Source organism: Hemicordylus capensis, chromosome 5 (genome assembly GCF_027244095.1).
Source record: "Hemicordylus capensis ecotype Gifberg chromosome 5, rHemCap1.1.pri, whole genome shotgun sequence".
In the NCBI taxonomy this organism is placed as follows: Eukaryota; Metazoa; Chordata; class Lepidosauria; order Squamata; family Cordylidae; genus Hemicordylus; species Hemicordylus capensis.
Window position 1 is genome coordinate 191,122,001 of NC_069661.1, and position 11,815 is coordinate 191,133,815.

Here is an 11,815-nt window from a genome sequence, read left to right on the forward strand (position 1 = left end):
GGGAGGACCAATGTGAGAGGAAGAACATGGAGCCACATGGGCACACCTGATTGCCTGACTATGGTGACTGGGAAGATTTGTGCTGCTTTTTGTCTTTGTTGCTGATATGAAAAGTAGGGATGAACCCAAATCATTTCGGTACCTCTTTGAAGAGGCACTAGAACGAGTTGTCTCCCTGCTGCCGAAACGTTTCGGCATGGGGCGAAGGGTTCCCTTAAGAGGAGGTGGGCAGGTCCTACCTGCCCAAGCCTCTGTCGCCCCACACCGGCCCATCATGGAGCTATTCTTACCGAAGGTAGTCTGTGAAAGCGGCAGCCTGTGCCGCTTGTCTCTTTAAAGCGCTGCTTCTCTAGCATCCCTCGTGCAACATCAGCACACAAACAGTGTCAATGCCATTTGCATGCCAATGCCACGCAGAGGGGAAGCATCCCGTTGCTCTGGTGCAGCACTTTAAAGAGACAAGCGGTACAGGCTGCCGCTTTCACAGACTAGCTTCGGTAAGAATAGCGCCACAATGGGGCGGTGTGGGGCAGCAGAGGCTTTGGCGGCAGGCAGGCAGGACCTGCCTGTCTCCCCTTAAGGGAACCCTTCACTAGCCCTGGAATATGCCTGAAGCAATTTAGTGCACATCCCTAATGACAAGTACTAGATAACTACATTGCCCTGGAATTAAAAATGATAATTTAATCCTTACACTGCTTTTTGAATACGGATGTTTGAACCCCAAATGATACATGATATAGGAACACCTGCCATCTCCATCTCTCTCTCTCTCATATAAAATGGCCACAGTGGGGTGGGAGATTTGGATTATGTCCCCAAATGTGCTCTGCATTTGGGGACATAATCCAAATTCTACCTTCTGTGACTGCTGGCATCATTCATGGAGGCAGGTTGATTAGAATTGGGGCTGCAGTGTGTGTGTGTGTGTGTGTGTGTGTGTGTGTGTGTGTGTGTGTGAGAGAGAGAGAGAGAGAGAGAGAGAGAGAGAGACAGAGACAGACTCCCTCCACCATGCTATGATCCTGATCCAAATCACCTCCAGACACCTATTTTAACTGCATTAATAAATAAATTTTATATATATATTCTCTAAGATGTATCTGTGGCTAATCCCATGTGTGGCAGCTCTCACGAGAGTTCTCAAGCGAGGGGAGGGGGAGAGGAAAGTGACGGCAGCAGGAAACATAAGGCCAATGGACAGGCCAGTGAACGGGCAGGCATGGAGAGAAAGTGGCAGTGACGGCCGGGGTGGGGGAGAGAAAGGGGTGGCGGGGGGGATGAAAGCGGCGGCAATCCACTTTTAAAATGGATTGTTGGTCCTTCCAATTCCATCCTTTAGTTACCCCACATTTAGCTGTCATTAATAATAGTGTTATCATTTCATTCCAACCCATGCCTGCTTTCTGAGAAAGAAAAAGATTTTGGAACTCCAGTAATGGAGCTTTATGTCATGTTTCATGTGGACCTTTGCTGGAATATTGCATTCAATAGAAATAGAAATAAATGTTTGTTTCACATTTTTTAGTAATCTAAAAATGATTACCACAAATGGGCAGTAAGACAGTAAAAGCATTTTTGAAAACACCTTTTTAAAAGGATATAAATGCTACCTATATGAATATATATCTCCAAATACTGTTTAAAGCAGTGCTTTATGGAAGCTCCTGCATTTGTTTATTTTCTTTTTCAAACAGTGTGCCAAGGTGACAGATAACAGCCCTGGTGAGGGAGAATGTTATACAGAGTGTTTTGTGCTTTTCAGGCCATGAGCAAGTTCTCAGAAGGTCAGGTATTGAACATGACTATGATAATTCCAAACCAGCCTTCTGAGCCATCAAATCACATCAAACTCAGCCAGATGAGAACAAGCCTAAAGGTATAAGTGTGACATTTTCATTCTCTGCAGTCTAAATCCTCACACATATTAGACTGTCAAAGAGGAGAACAATTGGGGATTAGCATCTGATAGCTACGCCAGCTTCCACAGACTCCAGAACAAAGAAGGTGGCTTACATTTTTATTTCAGTTTATTGATTGATTTTGCTCCTATTTTCTCTGATCAGACCAGTTTCTGACTTGAATGTCTTAACACTTGCTCTGAAGTCAAGACTGTTCAATAAAGCCCAAATGTGGTGGCTTGGTTTAGTGAGCTGACTGTATGGTAGATGCATCTTTCTGTAGTGCAGATGGAGTTCTCACTTTGGGGCTACAAGCAATATGCTCTTGCCTAGGAGAACAACAAAGCTCTGGCTTTTGAGCCCTCAGATGAAAATAAATGCTTCTGGACTGCTTGAGTTCATTTAAAAGATCCAGATCATGATCCTACAAAAGTCAGTGTGAAATCAACATGATACCTAGAAATGTTTCACTGATGGATTCAGAGACTCAGAGAGCCATCTGGTCGATCTGTATTTGTATTTATATTTATAGTCATTTTTTCCATGTACCTTACATATCCTCAAAATATATATCATCAAATGCAGCATCAAACCTCACAGGCTTGTTGTAAAAATTAAACAAGTTAACGTGAAGTCCTTTCTAATATATTTTATAAATACTTTAAGACAAAATTTGCAGAGTGCCTCCAGTGTACCTGTTACCATAGCCCTGGTTGTTTCCTCATACAGGATGTGACACAGCAAGCTATGAAGTTTTATTTTGGGGGGAAAAAACAAATGAAGGAGTAGGGAGGGGCAGAAGAGACTGTCCCTGTCAGAAAAAAGTATGTCACACACAAAATTACCCTGAGGTAGAATTTGCTGTACAAGTCACTTCCCTTGTAGTTGTAAATTTGTTTAGGTGTGTAAACAATGTTGGGATTTTTTCCATAGACATTGTCTCAGTTCTTGATATGAGGAATATAGTTGCATATAGTTGCATATAGCTATGTACTGGCTTGTGGGTGGAGTCACAGTTTGTCTGCTCTTTCTACTTGCTGTCCTGAATTCAAACTGAGAGGTTCTCCCTCTCTCTGCATAAGAGACTGTTACTCTGTTTATTGTTTTCTTAGCCTATGTTTTAGTTAATAATAAATATCAAACTCTTCTTTCTCAGTTAAAGTTGCTTACTGTTCAATTGCTTACAGAGACTAGGCAATTTCTCTGCAACAAACAATTCAATAACAACAATTAACTACTAAAAATAACACACACAGCTTTTTTTTCCTCCTTCATGAATACAGCCACTCCCCTGTTGAGTGGCTTCCCTGTGATGAGGGTGAGACCCATTCATTAGCCTTCTAAAACTCCTATCCTTCCCTCTCTCTAGCTTCTCTAGGCAAGGCCCCACACTGCGCCTTGCCTCAGCACAGATATGTCATTCATCATGCCACTGGTAATGCTAATCTCATGGGCTTTGCAATTGCTGCTGCTTTTTAAAGCATTTTAAAATAATCCTGCAATCCCAGAATACTGTTTTTATACTTGAGATTTTGGAGCATTTGATTTCCTTATGTCCTTTTTCTTGATTTCCTTATATTCCTTGAAAATCAAGGATTTTCTGTTTCGTTTCCTTGCTTTCCTTATGTCCTCCAGAAATCCAGAAGGCAGGGAAATTTGTTTATTTAAGAAAATAAGAACATAAGAACAGCCCTGCTGGATCAGGCCCAAGGTCCATCTAGTCCCGCATCCTGTTTCAAATAGAGGCCCACCAGATGCTGCAGGAAGCCTACAGCAGGAGTTGAGGGCATGCCCTCTCTCCTGCTGTTATTCCCCTGCAACTGGTACTCAGAGGCATCCTGCCTCTGAGGCTGGAGGTGGCCTATAGCCCTCAGAATAGTAGCCACTGGTAGACCTCTCCTCCATGAAGCTACCCAAACCCCTCTTAAAGCCATCCAGGCTGTTGGCTGTCACCACATCTTGTGGCAGAGAATTCCACAAGTTGATTATGTGTTGTTTGAAAAAGTACTTCTCTTTGTTGGTCCTAAATTTCCTGGCAATCAATTTCATGGGATGACCCCTGGTTCTAGTTTTATGTGAGAGGGAGAAGAATTTCTTTCTATCTACTTTCTCCACACCATGCATGCTTTTATAGACCTCTGTCATGTCTCCCTGCAGTTGTTTTCCCCCCTAAATGAAATAGCCCCAGGTTTTGTAGCCTTGCCTCATAAGAAAGGTGCTCTAGGCCCCTGATCATCTTGGTTGCCCTCTTCTGCACCTTTTCCAGTTCTACAATGTCATTTTCTAGATGTGGTGACCAGAATCGAACACATTTATTTTCCCCAAGTTTTCTGTGTTCATGGAGAACTCTGGGTGTTTTCTCTTTCCTCTCACTGTGCTTTTGCAGAAGAACAATTCATTGCCTCACAACCAAGCCCAGCACAAAGGCCAAGAAAACACCCATCTTTACCCTCCCAAGTTCTTTGCAGAAATCATGGGAAGGTTCCATGGTGACTTCAAATAATACATATAATGTACAAATAATGCATAGCTAGTAATGAAAGCTAAAATTAAGGAACCTGGCCATTGAGAAGTATTTTAATCATTAGATTTTTAATGCACCAAGTTCATCAGGCCCCAGGGGGATAACAATGCAATATGGCACATAAAAACAATAAAAATAAATTAAAACAGATAATTAACCACCATCAGCTTTTAAGACCCATATTTTACCACACCATCATATATCAGCCCATACAAGAAAGTCTTAAAGTGTTAATTCAGGTTTTTGTGAATGTCTTGAAGAAGGAAGTTCCACATTTGTTGGAGACCCCTGAGTTTTTAACAGTCACCTTGATTTTGTTCACTTGGTATATAGATGCCATGGTAAAAAAAATCTGTCAGTTAATCTGAAAAACTGCACTGAAATCTGTTGTTGTCCCAGGTTTCTTTTACTGATTGCTTCTTTCAATGTCATGTGCTCACAAATTTGACTCCCCCCATGTTGGACACATACTGTAGTTGGCAAGTCCAGAAAGATGGAAGTAGGCAGGAGAAGAAAAAAACAGACAAATGGCAGTCTCAAAAAACTAGTTGAAGTAGACACCAGAAGGTGGGGAAAGCCCCATTATATTTATCCTTTCCCTTTCTCTATCTTGGTAGTCCCACACACAAAGGTCCATATCCATATACACTGGCTTCATTTTTTTTGGTCTCACTAACCCAACAGGAGCCACATGATATATCGGCTCTCCCCACACGCAAAGGTCCATATCCATATACACTGGCTTCATTTTTTTGGTACAATTTGAATAACCCACATAGCAAAAATCTCCATTACTGATACAGCATGATTTGTCAGTGGATTCTGGTAGCTGCTATTGGAACCTAAAAGTGTGTCACATCATCAGATGCTGAAGCTGGTATTGCTTGTGGCAGACCTAAGCACTGTAGAGAAAGACAAACATTTTCCATTCAGTGCACTTTCCCAGCCCTATCACTCTGCAGCAGTCATTGCATAATTTTGCCATATGCTGCATCTTACGGAATCAAACTGGACTGGAATAGAGCATAGAGTAATCTCATTTTGGTATTGTAAAGGCACAGTAGGAAAATGGCTCACATGGTTCACAGGCGTGAGTTGTGCATGTGTCAGCCTGGTTCAATCTATTTTATTTAATTTTATTTATTTATCATATTTCTGATAAACTGAAAGAGGAAACACAAGTATTCACCAATTTCAGGCCTAAACATCGGAGGTATTTTTGTGTATGAGTGTTGAGGAAAACATTTTTCTAATCTATGAAATATCTGGGGAATTAAAAATAATTTATCTATAGACATAAATAAATGGAGTTTTATTTTCTGTTCAGATTGTAAGTCTACTAACCTTACTAAACACATATCCTAAACAAATAGCTGCTTCTTAAGTTTGATTCCATCACAAATGGCTTTAAGTAGCCACTTGACATCCTGGCAGTGTATCATCCCTGCCCATGTCCAGCATTTTTATTCTGTCATCACTGTCATGTGTGCAGCGGTCAGGCCCAGCAAAAGCTCCAATCACACGTGATGCTGCATGGCACTCCCCACTGACCTCTAGCTATGCCCCCACCCTTTACCATACACCTTTCATTTCCTGACCTCCTGCCAGAACATGCACTACACCGCCCCCCCCCACACACTGCCAGTAGAGGAGAAGCACTTTCCTTCTCTCTCCCCCAGTGAATGGGAAGTACCTTCTCCTCCTCCTCATTTTACCACCTCCCTCCTTACTTGCCCTTCTCCTACTGAGCTCCTCTACCAGCTCTTCCTATTCCCCCCACTCCCTGGCTCTTGAAAAGGCAGAGGTTGGAAAGAGGAAGTAAGTTTGGAAGTGTAGGCTATCTAGTCCACCATGCTACTTTACCATTTTATTTTCTGTTCCACATTCCCTACCATAGGTGTAACTACAATTAGGCAAGGGGAGACAGTTGTCTCGGAGCACCCTGCCTTGAGGGCCCCCCCAGAGACATGTCACATGACTCCCCATTGCCCGCCTGCCCAGCCCCAAGGCCCCTAAGCCACATGCCCTTTCGCCTTCTCTCCTGCTTGCCCTTAGTGGTGTGTATGGTTTGGTTCGGGGGGCCATTGGGAAAGCCGCCGGACCGGTCCGGAATTCCAGCAGTTCGGTAGGGTGGGTGGGTGGTAGTACTTACCCCCCCCCGCCACTCTTCCCCCTCCGGCGCTGGTGCTTTTAAAGATCTTCTTGGGGCGGCCCCTGCCCCCGTTGTTGTCTGTCAATGGCTTAAACGCTGCGCTCAGCACGCGGCACGCGGCACGTGCGCGCCCGCAGCGGAGACGAGCACGCGCGCCGCGAAGGGCGTATGCGCTCCGCCAGCTCTTCTTCGTTTAAGCCATTGACGGACAACGACGGGGGCAGGGGCAGCAGCGAGGAACTCTGCCGCCCCAAGAAGATCTTTAAAAGCACCAGCGCCTGAGGAGGAAGAGCGGGGGGGGGGGGTAAGTACTACCACCACCCCTTAAAGAGACACCGGACCGGGCTTCTACCGGACAATGCACACCACTACTTGCCCTACTGGCCGGCAATCTAAGCAGCCTGCAAGCTGCTAGAGCTCCTTCTCTCATCACCTCTCAGCTGATCGGTGGGTGGGCGGAGCTTCCAGAGAGGTCTCCGTGTAGGCCTCACTGAAGCCTGAAGCTCTCCAGGCAGCAAGGAAGGAGGCAGGCAGAGAGGCCAGCACTGGCTGCCCTTACCCACCACAGTTCTCTACACATCCTCTGCCCAGGCCAGCCAGCCCAGACTTTGCCAGTAATGGAGGTAAAATGTGAATTCCTTTTTGTGGTTAACCCTCCCCCCGCCCAGATATATAGGGATCTGTTTGCCATAGGGCTTTGATATGGGGGTGGGGGGAAGACTGAGAAGTCTCTGAATATTTAATTTAAAACAGATTGGAAAATTTGCTGGCTTAAAATAACTATCTAAAAAGTCCTATAAATGGCTTGTTTCATGGCGGAAAATTACAACAACTGAGTGAGAGCTGTAAAGCATGTGTACTGCTTTTATTTTACTTTATTTTTCTTTAGAAATGCCAAGCTGGTTGGACATGTCCAAAAACCTCACTCACACTATTTACAATGCATGTCATCAATCCGTATGATTCTGCAATGATATGAAATGTTAAGAAGGCCCTGCACATGCTGATTGCCCACCCCATATCCCACTAGGACGACCATGATTCTGAGCACCTGCAGAGAGTGGTTTTTATCTCAGTACAGTGAGAGACCACAACCAGCCCTACTTCCACATTGTGGAGCAGGGAGAATGACTTTTAGGACAGACTAGGGCATAACTTCAGGAGCTCCTTGAGCCCTGGCATGCCTCATCTATCTTAAAATTTTACCAAGAAGAGGCAGATTCCTCATTCTCTCCCCCTGCCTTTTTCTCCTGAGGAATGGTGCCAATTCTTGCTCTTTTCTCTGTTTCTCCCCACCTATCTTCCTTGCTTCAGTGGCACTTACTGGTCTCCTATAGGGAGCAAAATATGCTGGGAGCACAAATTAGTTTGGTTGGGTTTACATCCCTGAACATGTGCAATCCTATATGCACTTACCAGGGAAGGATCTCAGACAGTTGAATGCAATGGAGTTTATTTTTAGGTAGACATGCTTTCCTTGCTAGTAAGTCCTTTAGGTTTCAATGAAATGTACTTCCAGCTAAGTGTGGTTAGATTTGCTGCCTGAGGCTGCAATTCTCCACACACGTACCTGGGACTTTTACACACAGCAGGCTTTACTGCAAGTTTACTGGGAGGCTTTACTGTGAAATTGAAGTTGTCCCAAAGAACCAATGCAAAATAGTGGTTTTTTTTTTTTACTTTGGATATAAATCAGGCTACATTCTAACAAGCAGTAAAAAACCTGAATTGTGTGTGAACTGCTCCCCAATAACTCACAGGGACTTCAGGGTAAATCTGGCCATCATGTGAATGCAGCACCTCCATTCCAGAGGAGATGTGTGTTAAAGGGCTTTAAAAGCCCCGTGTGAAAAACCTCCTGGAATCAAACCTTATTGAATTTGTTCAGAATTCTGAGAAAACATACATAGGCTCACACTGTATGGTTGAAAGTCTCCTTTGCTAATCTGCAGTGAGGGGCCTATTTTAATAATTAGTGTTTCTAGTGTGTTCTAGGCATTAAAAGTAGCACAAATATATAGTACTCAATGTATATCACTATATATTGTTAAGTGTGTGCATGTGTGTATTCAGTTAAATGTATTTCCAGGCAGCATACTTATTTTGAAATACCAGACTTAAATCCTTGGGGGCCTGGGGTGTATGGAGGCCCTGGACTTTGGCGGGGAGGCATTTTAAAATCTCATCTCTGGGCCCACTCCAGCCTTGCTATGCCCCTGTTCCTTTCAAAAGCCAAGGAGCTTTTTTCAAAAGCCAAGGAGCTTGCCCCTGTTGCCTTTCAAAAGCCAAGGAGCAGGAGGAAGAAGAGCAGTAGTGGCACTATTATCGTTCACCACTTCCAGGAAAGGCAAGGGCACAGAGGTGGGAATGTGCAATGAAGTGGTCAGCATGCTACCCTGCTGTCTATGCCATGGTACCCATCTATCTATACCACACTGACTACCAAGATGGCTGCAAACTGACTATAGAAATGTGAGTCGATTAATTGTCAGATATTTTTATAACTTATATCCTGCTTTTCAACACAAAGGTTCTTCATGAGGTAGAACTTTTCTACATAGAAAAAGGAATAAGAAGATCGTTCCTGATCCCCAAAGGGCTCACAGTCTAAAAAAGAAACAAGAGAGAAATCAGCAATGGCCACTGGAATGAGACTGTGCTGAAATTGAATAGGGACAGTTCTACCCCGCTAAACATAAAAGAGCCACCATTTTAAAAGGTGTTTCTTTGCCCAGTTAGTGTGGGTTAAAAATGTATATACGTTTGTCTTTCTGGCAAACCAATCCTAGGAAATGGTATTTGCATTTAGATCCCACCCTTCTTTCAAGTAGCTCAGGGTGCATGCATATGTGGTTTTTCTCCCTGCCTCTCCCCTCACAATTGTCTTGTGAGGGGAGTTGTCACCAACTAACTGCATGGCTGACCAAAATTTTTAACCAGCTTCTCCCCAGTCCCAGTCAAACACTCTAACCACTAAACCAACTGGCTTGCCGAATCAGTTAATGAATCTACCATTTAAGTGTACATACATCCAAAAATGAATAAACTAAAGATTAACAGAAAAAGTGGCATTTCTTTCATGTAAATTGTCTAATAAAGAAAAATAAAATTATTTTTAAAGTATTAGTAAACATTTTTTTAGATATACCAAAATCGAAAGAAAGATTCAGCTTTCATTCTGCAGTCATCATTTCAAATTATAAGATCCATGGTCTGTGTCTGTAACATAACAGTAACCGAACTTTAAGGGCCCACAGGACAAATAAGAAGAGGTTTGCAAGTACTCAGCTGATTTCTTTCTAGCAATCGCCAGCTAGAGGCAAATCTCCCTCATGCTTTTCCTTTCCTTTTCCTTTCTTGCCTTATAATGTGCTGAGACAGTGGCCAACTATTTGCAACTCTACCTACCTCAAATAAAGGGAAACAAAGCCTGCATTTCCTAATACACACTTACCTAGGAGTAAATCCTATTGAACTCAGTAGGGTTTACCTTTGAGTGAACATGCTTAAAATTGCACTGCATCAAGTCTTTCCTAACAGAGGCCAGTCAGAAGTAATGCTTCCTCACACAATAAAGGCTAAATAGAAGAAAATCCTCCACTGGTTGAGTTGTTGAGATAGAGTGTCTGTGGTCTTGCTGGCAGAGGAGAGCCCCATTGTCTTTTCAATAAACCTGGAGGCAGGAAGGAGACCTGGGGGCAGCCCTTTCATGAGATAAGGTGAGGCAATTGCCTCAGGCAGCAGATTACTGGGGTGCCAGAAAGGTGGCAAGATGCCCCCTTCATTGCCATCAGAGCAACCAATTTGACCCATGCAAATATTGCAAGGTACACCTTGCACTCCTTGAAAATCTTGCAAGAAGCACGAGGAGAGAAGAGGAGGGTCCTCGCAACTTCCCCAGTTCCTCGTGTACTTTCAAAGCAGAGCTGCACAACAGATGCCCCACAGGCCGGATCCAGCCCAGGGTCACATTTTGCCTGGCCCACAGTGAAAGTAGGCTGCTACCACGAGCCACTCACCTCTGTGGCCACTGCAGCTACCCAACTCCCAAAGGCTGGCAGCAGGAGTGGTCGTGATGTGGTGCGCTGCTGTGGCAGCAGGGGCAGTGCCACTCGCCTTCCCACTTCCCTGCTTGCCTCCCCCAGCTCCTGGGACCCTCTGCCTCCATCAGGGCCGGGAGGAAGCTTGGAATGAGGATGCACATGTACCTTGTATCTCCATCATGATGCATTCATGCCCTCATTTCCAGGAAGCCTCTGTCCCCATCAGCATCAGAAGGGCCTGGGAGCTGGGGAAGGCTAACAGAGAAGCAAGTGGCACAGAAGATTAAGGAGCCAGGGGAGGTGAGCGACGGTGCCTCCACCACAGCAGCAGCCCACCTCACAACTGCTCCTGCTGCCAGCCTGCGGGAGTTGGGTGGCAGCAGCAACCATAAACGTAGAAAGAAAGCGCAATGTATTCTATTGTGTGTAATATAGATATTCCATTGTATTTATGTATTTTATTGGAATAAATTTTAATTCAATTCAATTTAATTAATCTTGGCCTGCCAGAACATCAAAAGCTTAACTTTAATTAAATACATATTTTAATTAATTCAATTTAATTAATTAATACCAAATGTTAATTTAATTTAACTTGTGCCCCACACACCAAGTCCAGATGTAGCTCATCAGTAAGGACAGGAGAGGCTGGGCCCCTGCTCCCACCAAAAAATCCCCAAACAAGCTACCGGAGATACTCAAACTTACCATTTCTGGCAGCCAGCAAATCCTAAAGCACAGAGCTTCTTCCAGCTCCTACTCCTTGCCTGTTGCTTCCTACCTTGATATTATTGGCTGGAACAGCCTGTTAATCAAGCTGTTCCAGCCAGTCTGATTCCTAGGGGGAGTCAGCAACTGATCACTCCAGGAACAACAACAAGGGTTAAAAATACATTTCCTGGTGGCTTTCAAAGACTGTATTATCTACCTATTTTTTAGTCTCTGGAGTGGTTGATGCTAGATCAGGGGCAAGGCAAGGGGAGACGGGACCATGTTTACCCTTCTCCCTAGTGGCTCCTTGGAGTGAAGGAGATAATGAAGAAAACAGGTAGGAGTGGAGCTGGAGGACCCTCAGGAGCTGGGTAGCCAAGGTTTTTTTAACCCATCCGCTCAATTATAGCTATGCCCCTGTACCAGATGAGCACCTCCTGGATGGAACAGCTTGATTAGCAGGCTGTTTCAGCCAATAAGACCA

General features: G+C 44.2%; 1 long non-coding RNA gene across 1 annotated transcript; it reads right to left on the reverse strand.

The window, feature by feature from the left end:
* Positions 1–4,474: 4,474 nt before the first annotated feature.
* On the reverse strand, positions 4,475–11,424 carry LOC128328057 (uncharacterized). Its single transcript, XR_008308976.1, has 2 exons — positions 11,329–11,424; positions 4,475–5,327 (listed from the first exon to the last, which is right to left on the reverse strand). It is a non-coding gene; the product is annotated as an uncharacterized LOC128328057 (long non-coding RNA).
* Positions 11,425–11,815: the final 391 nt, after the last annotated feature.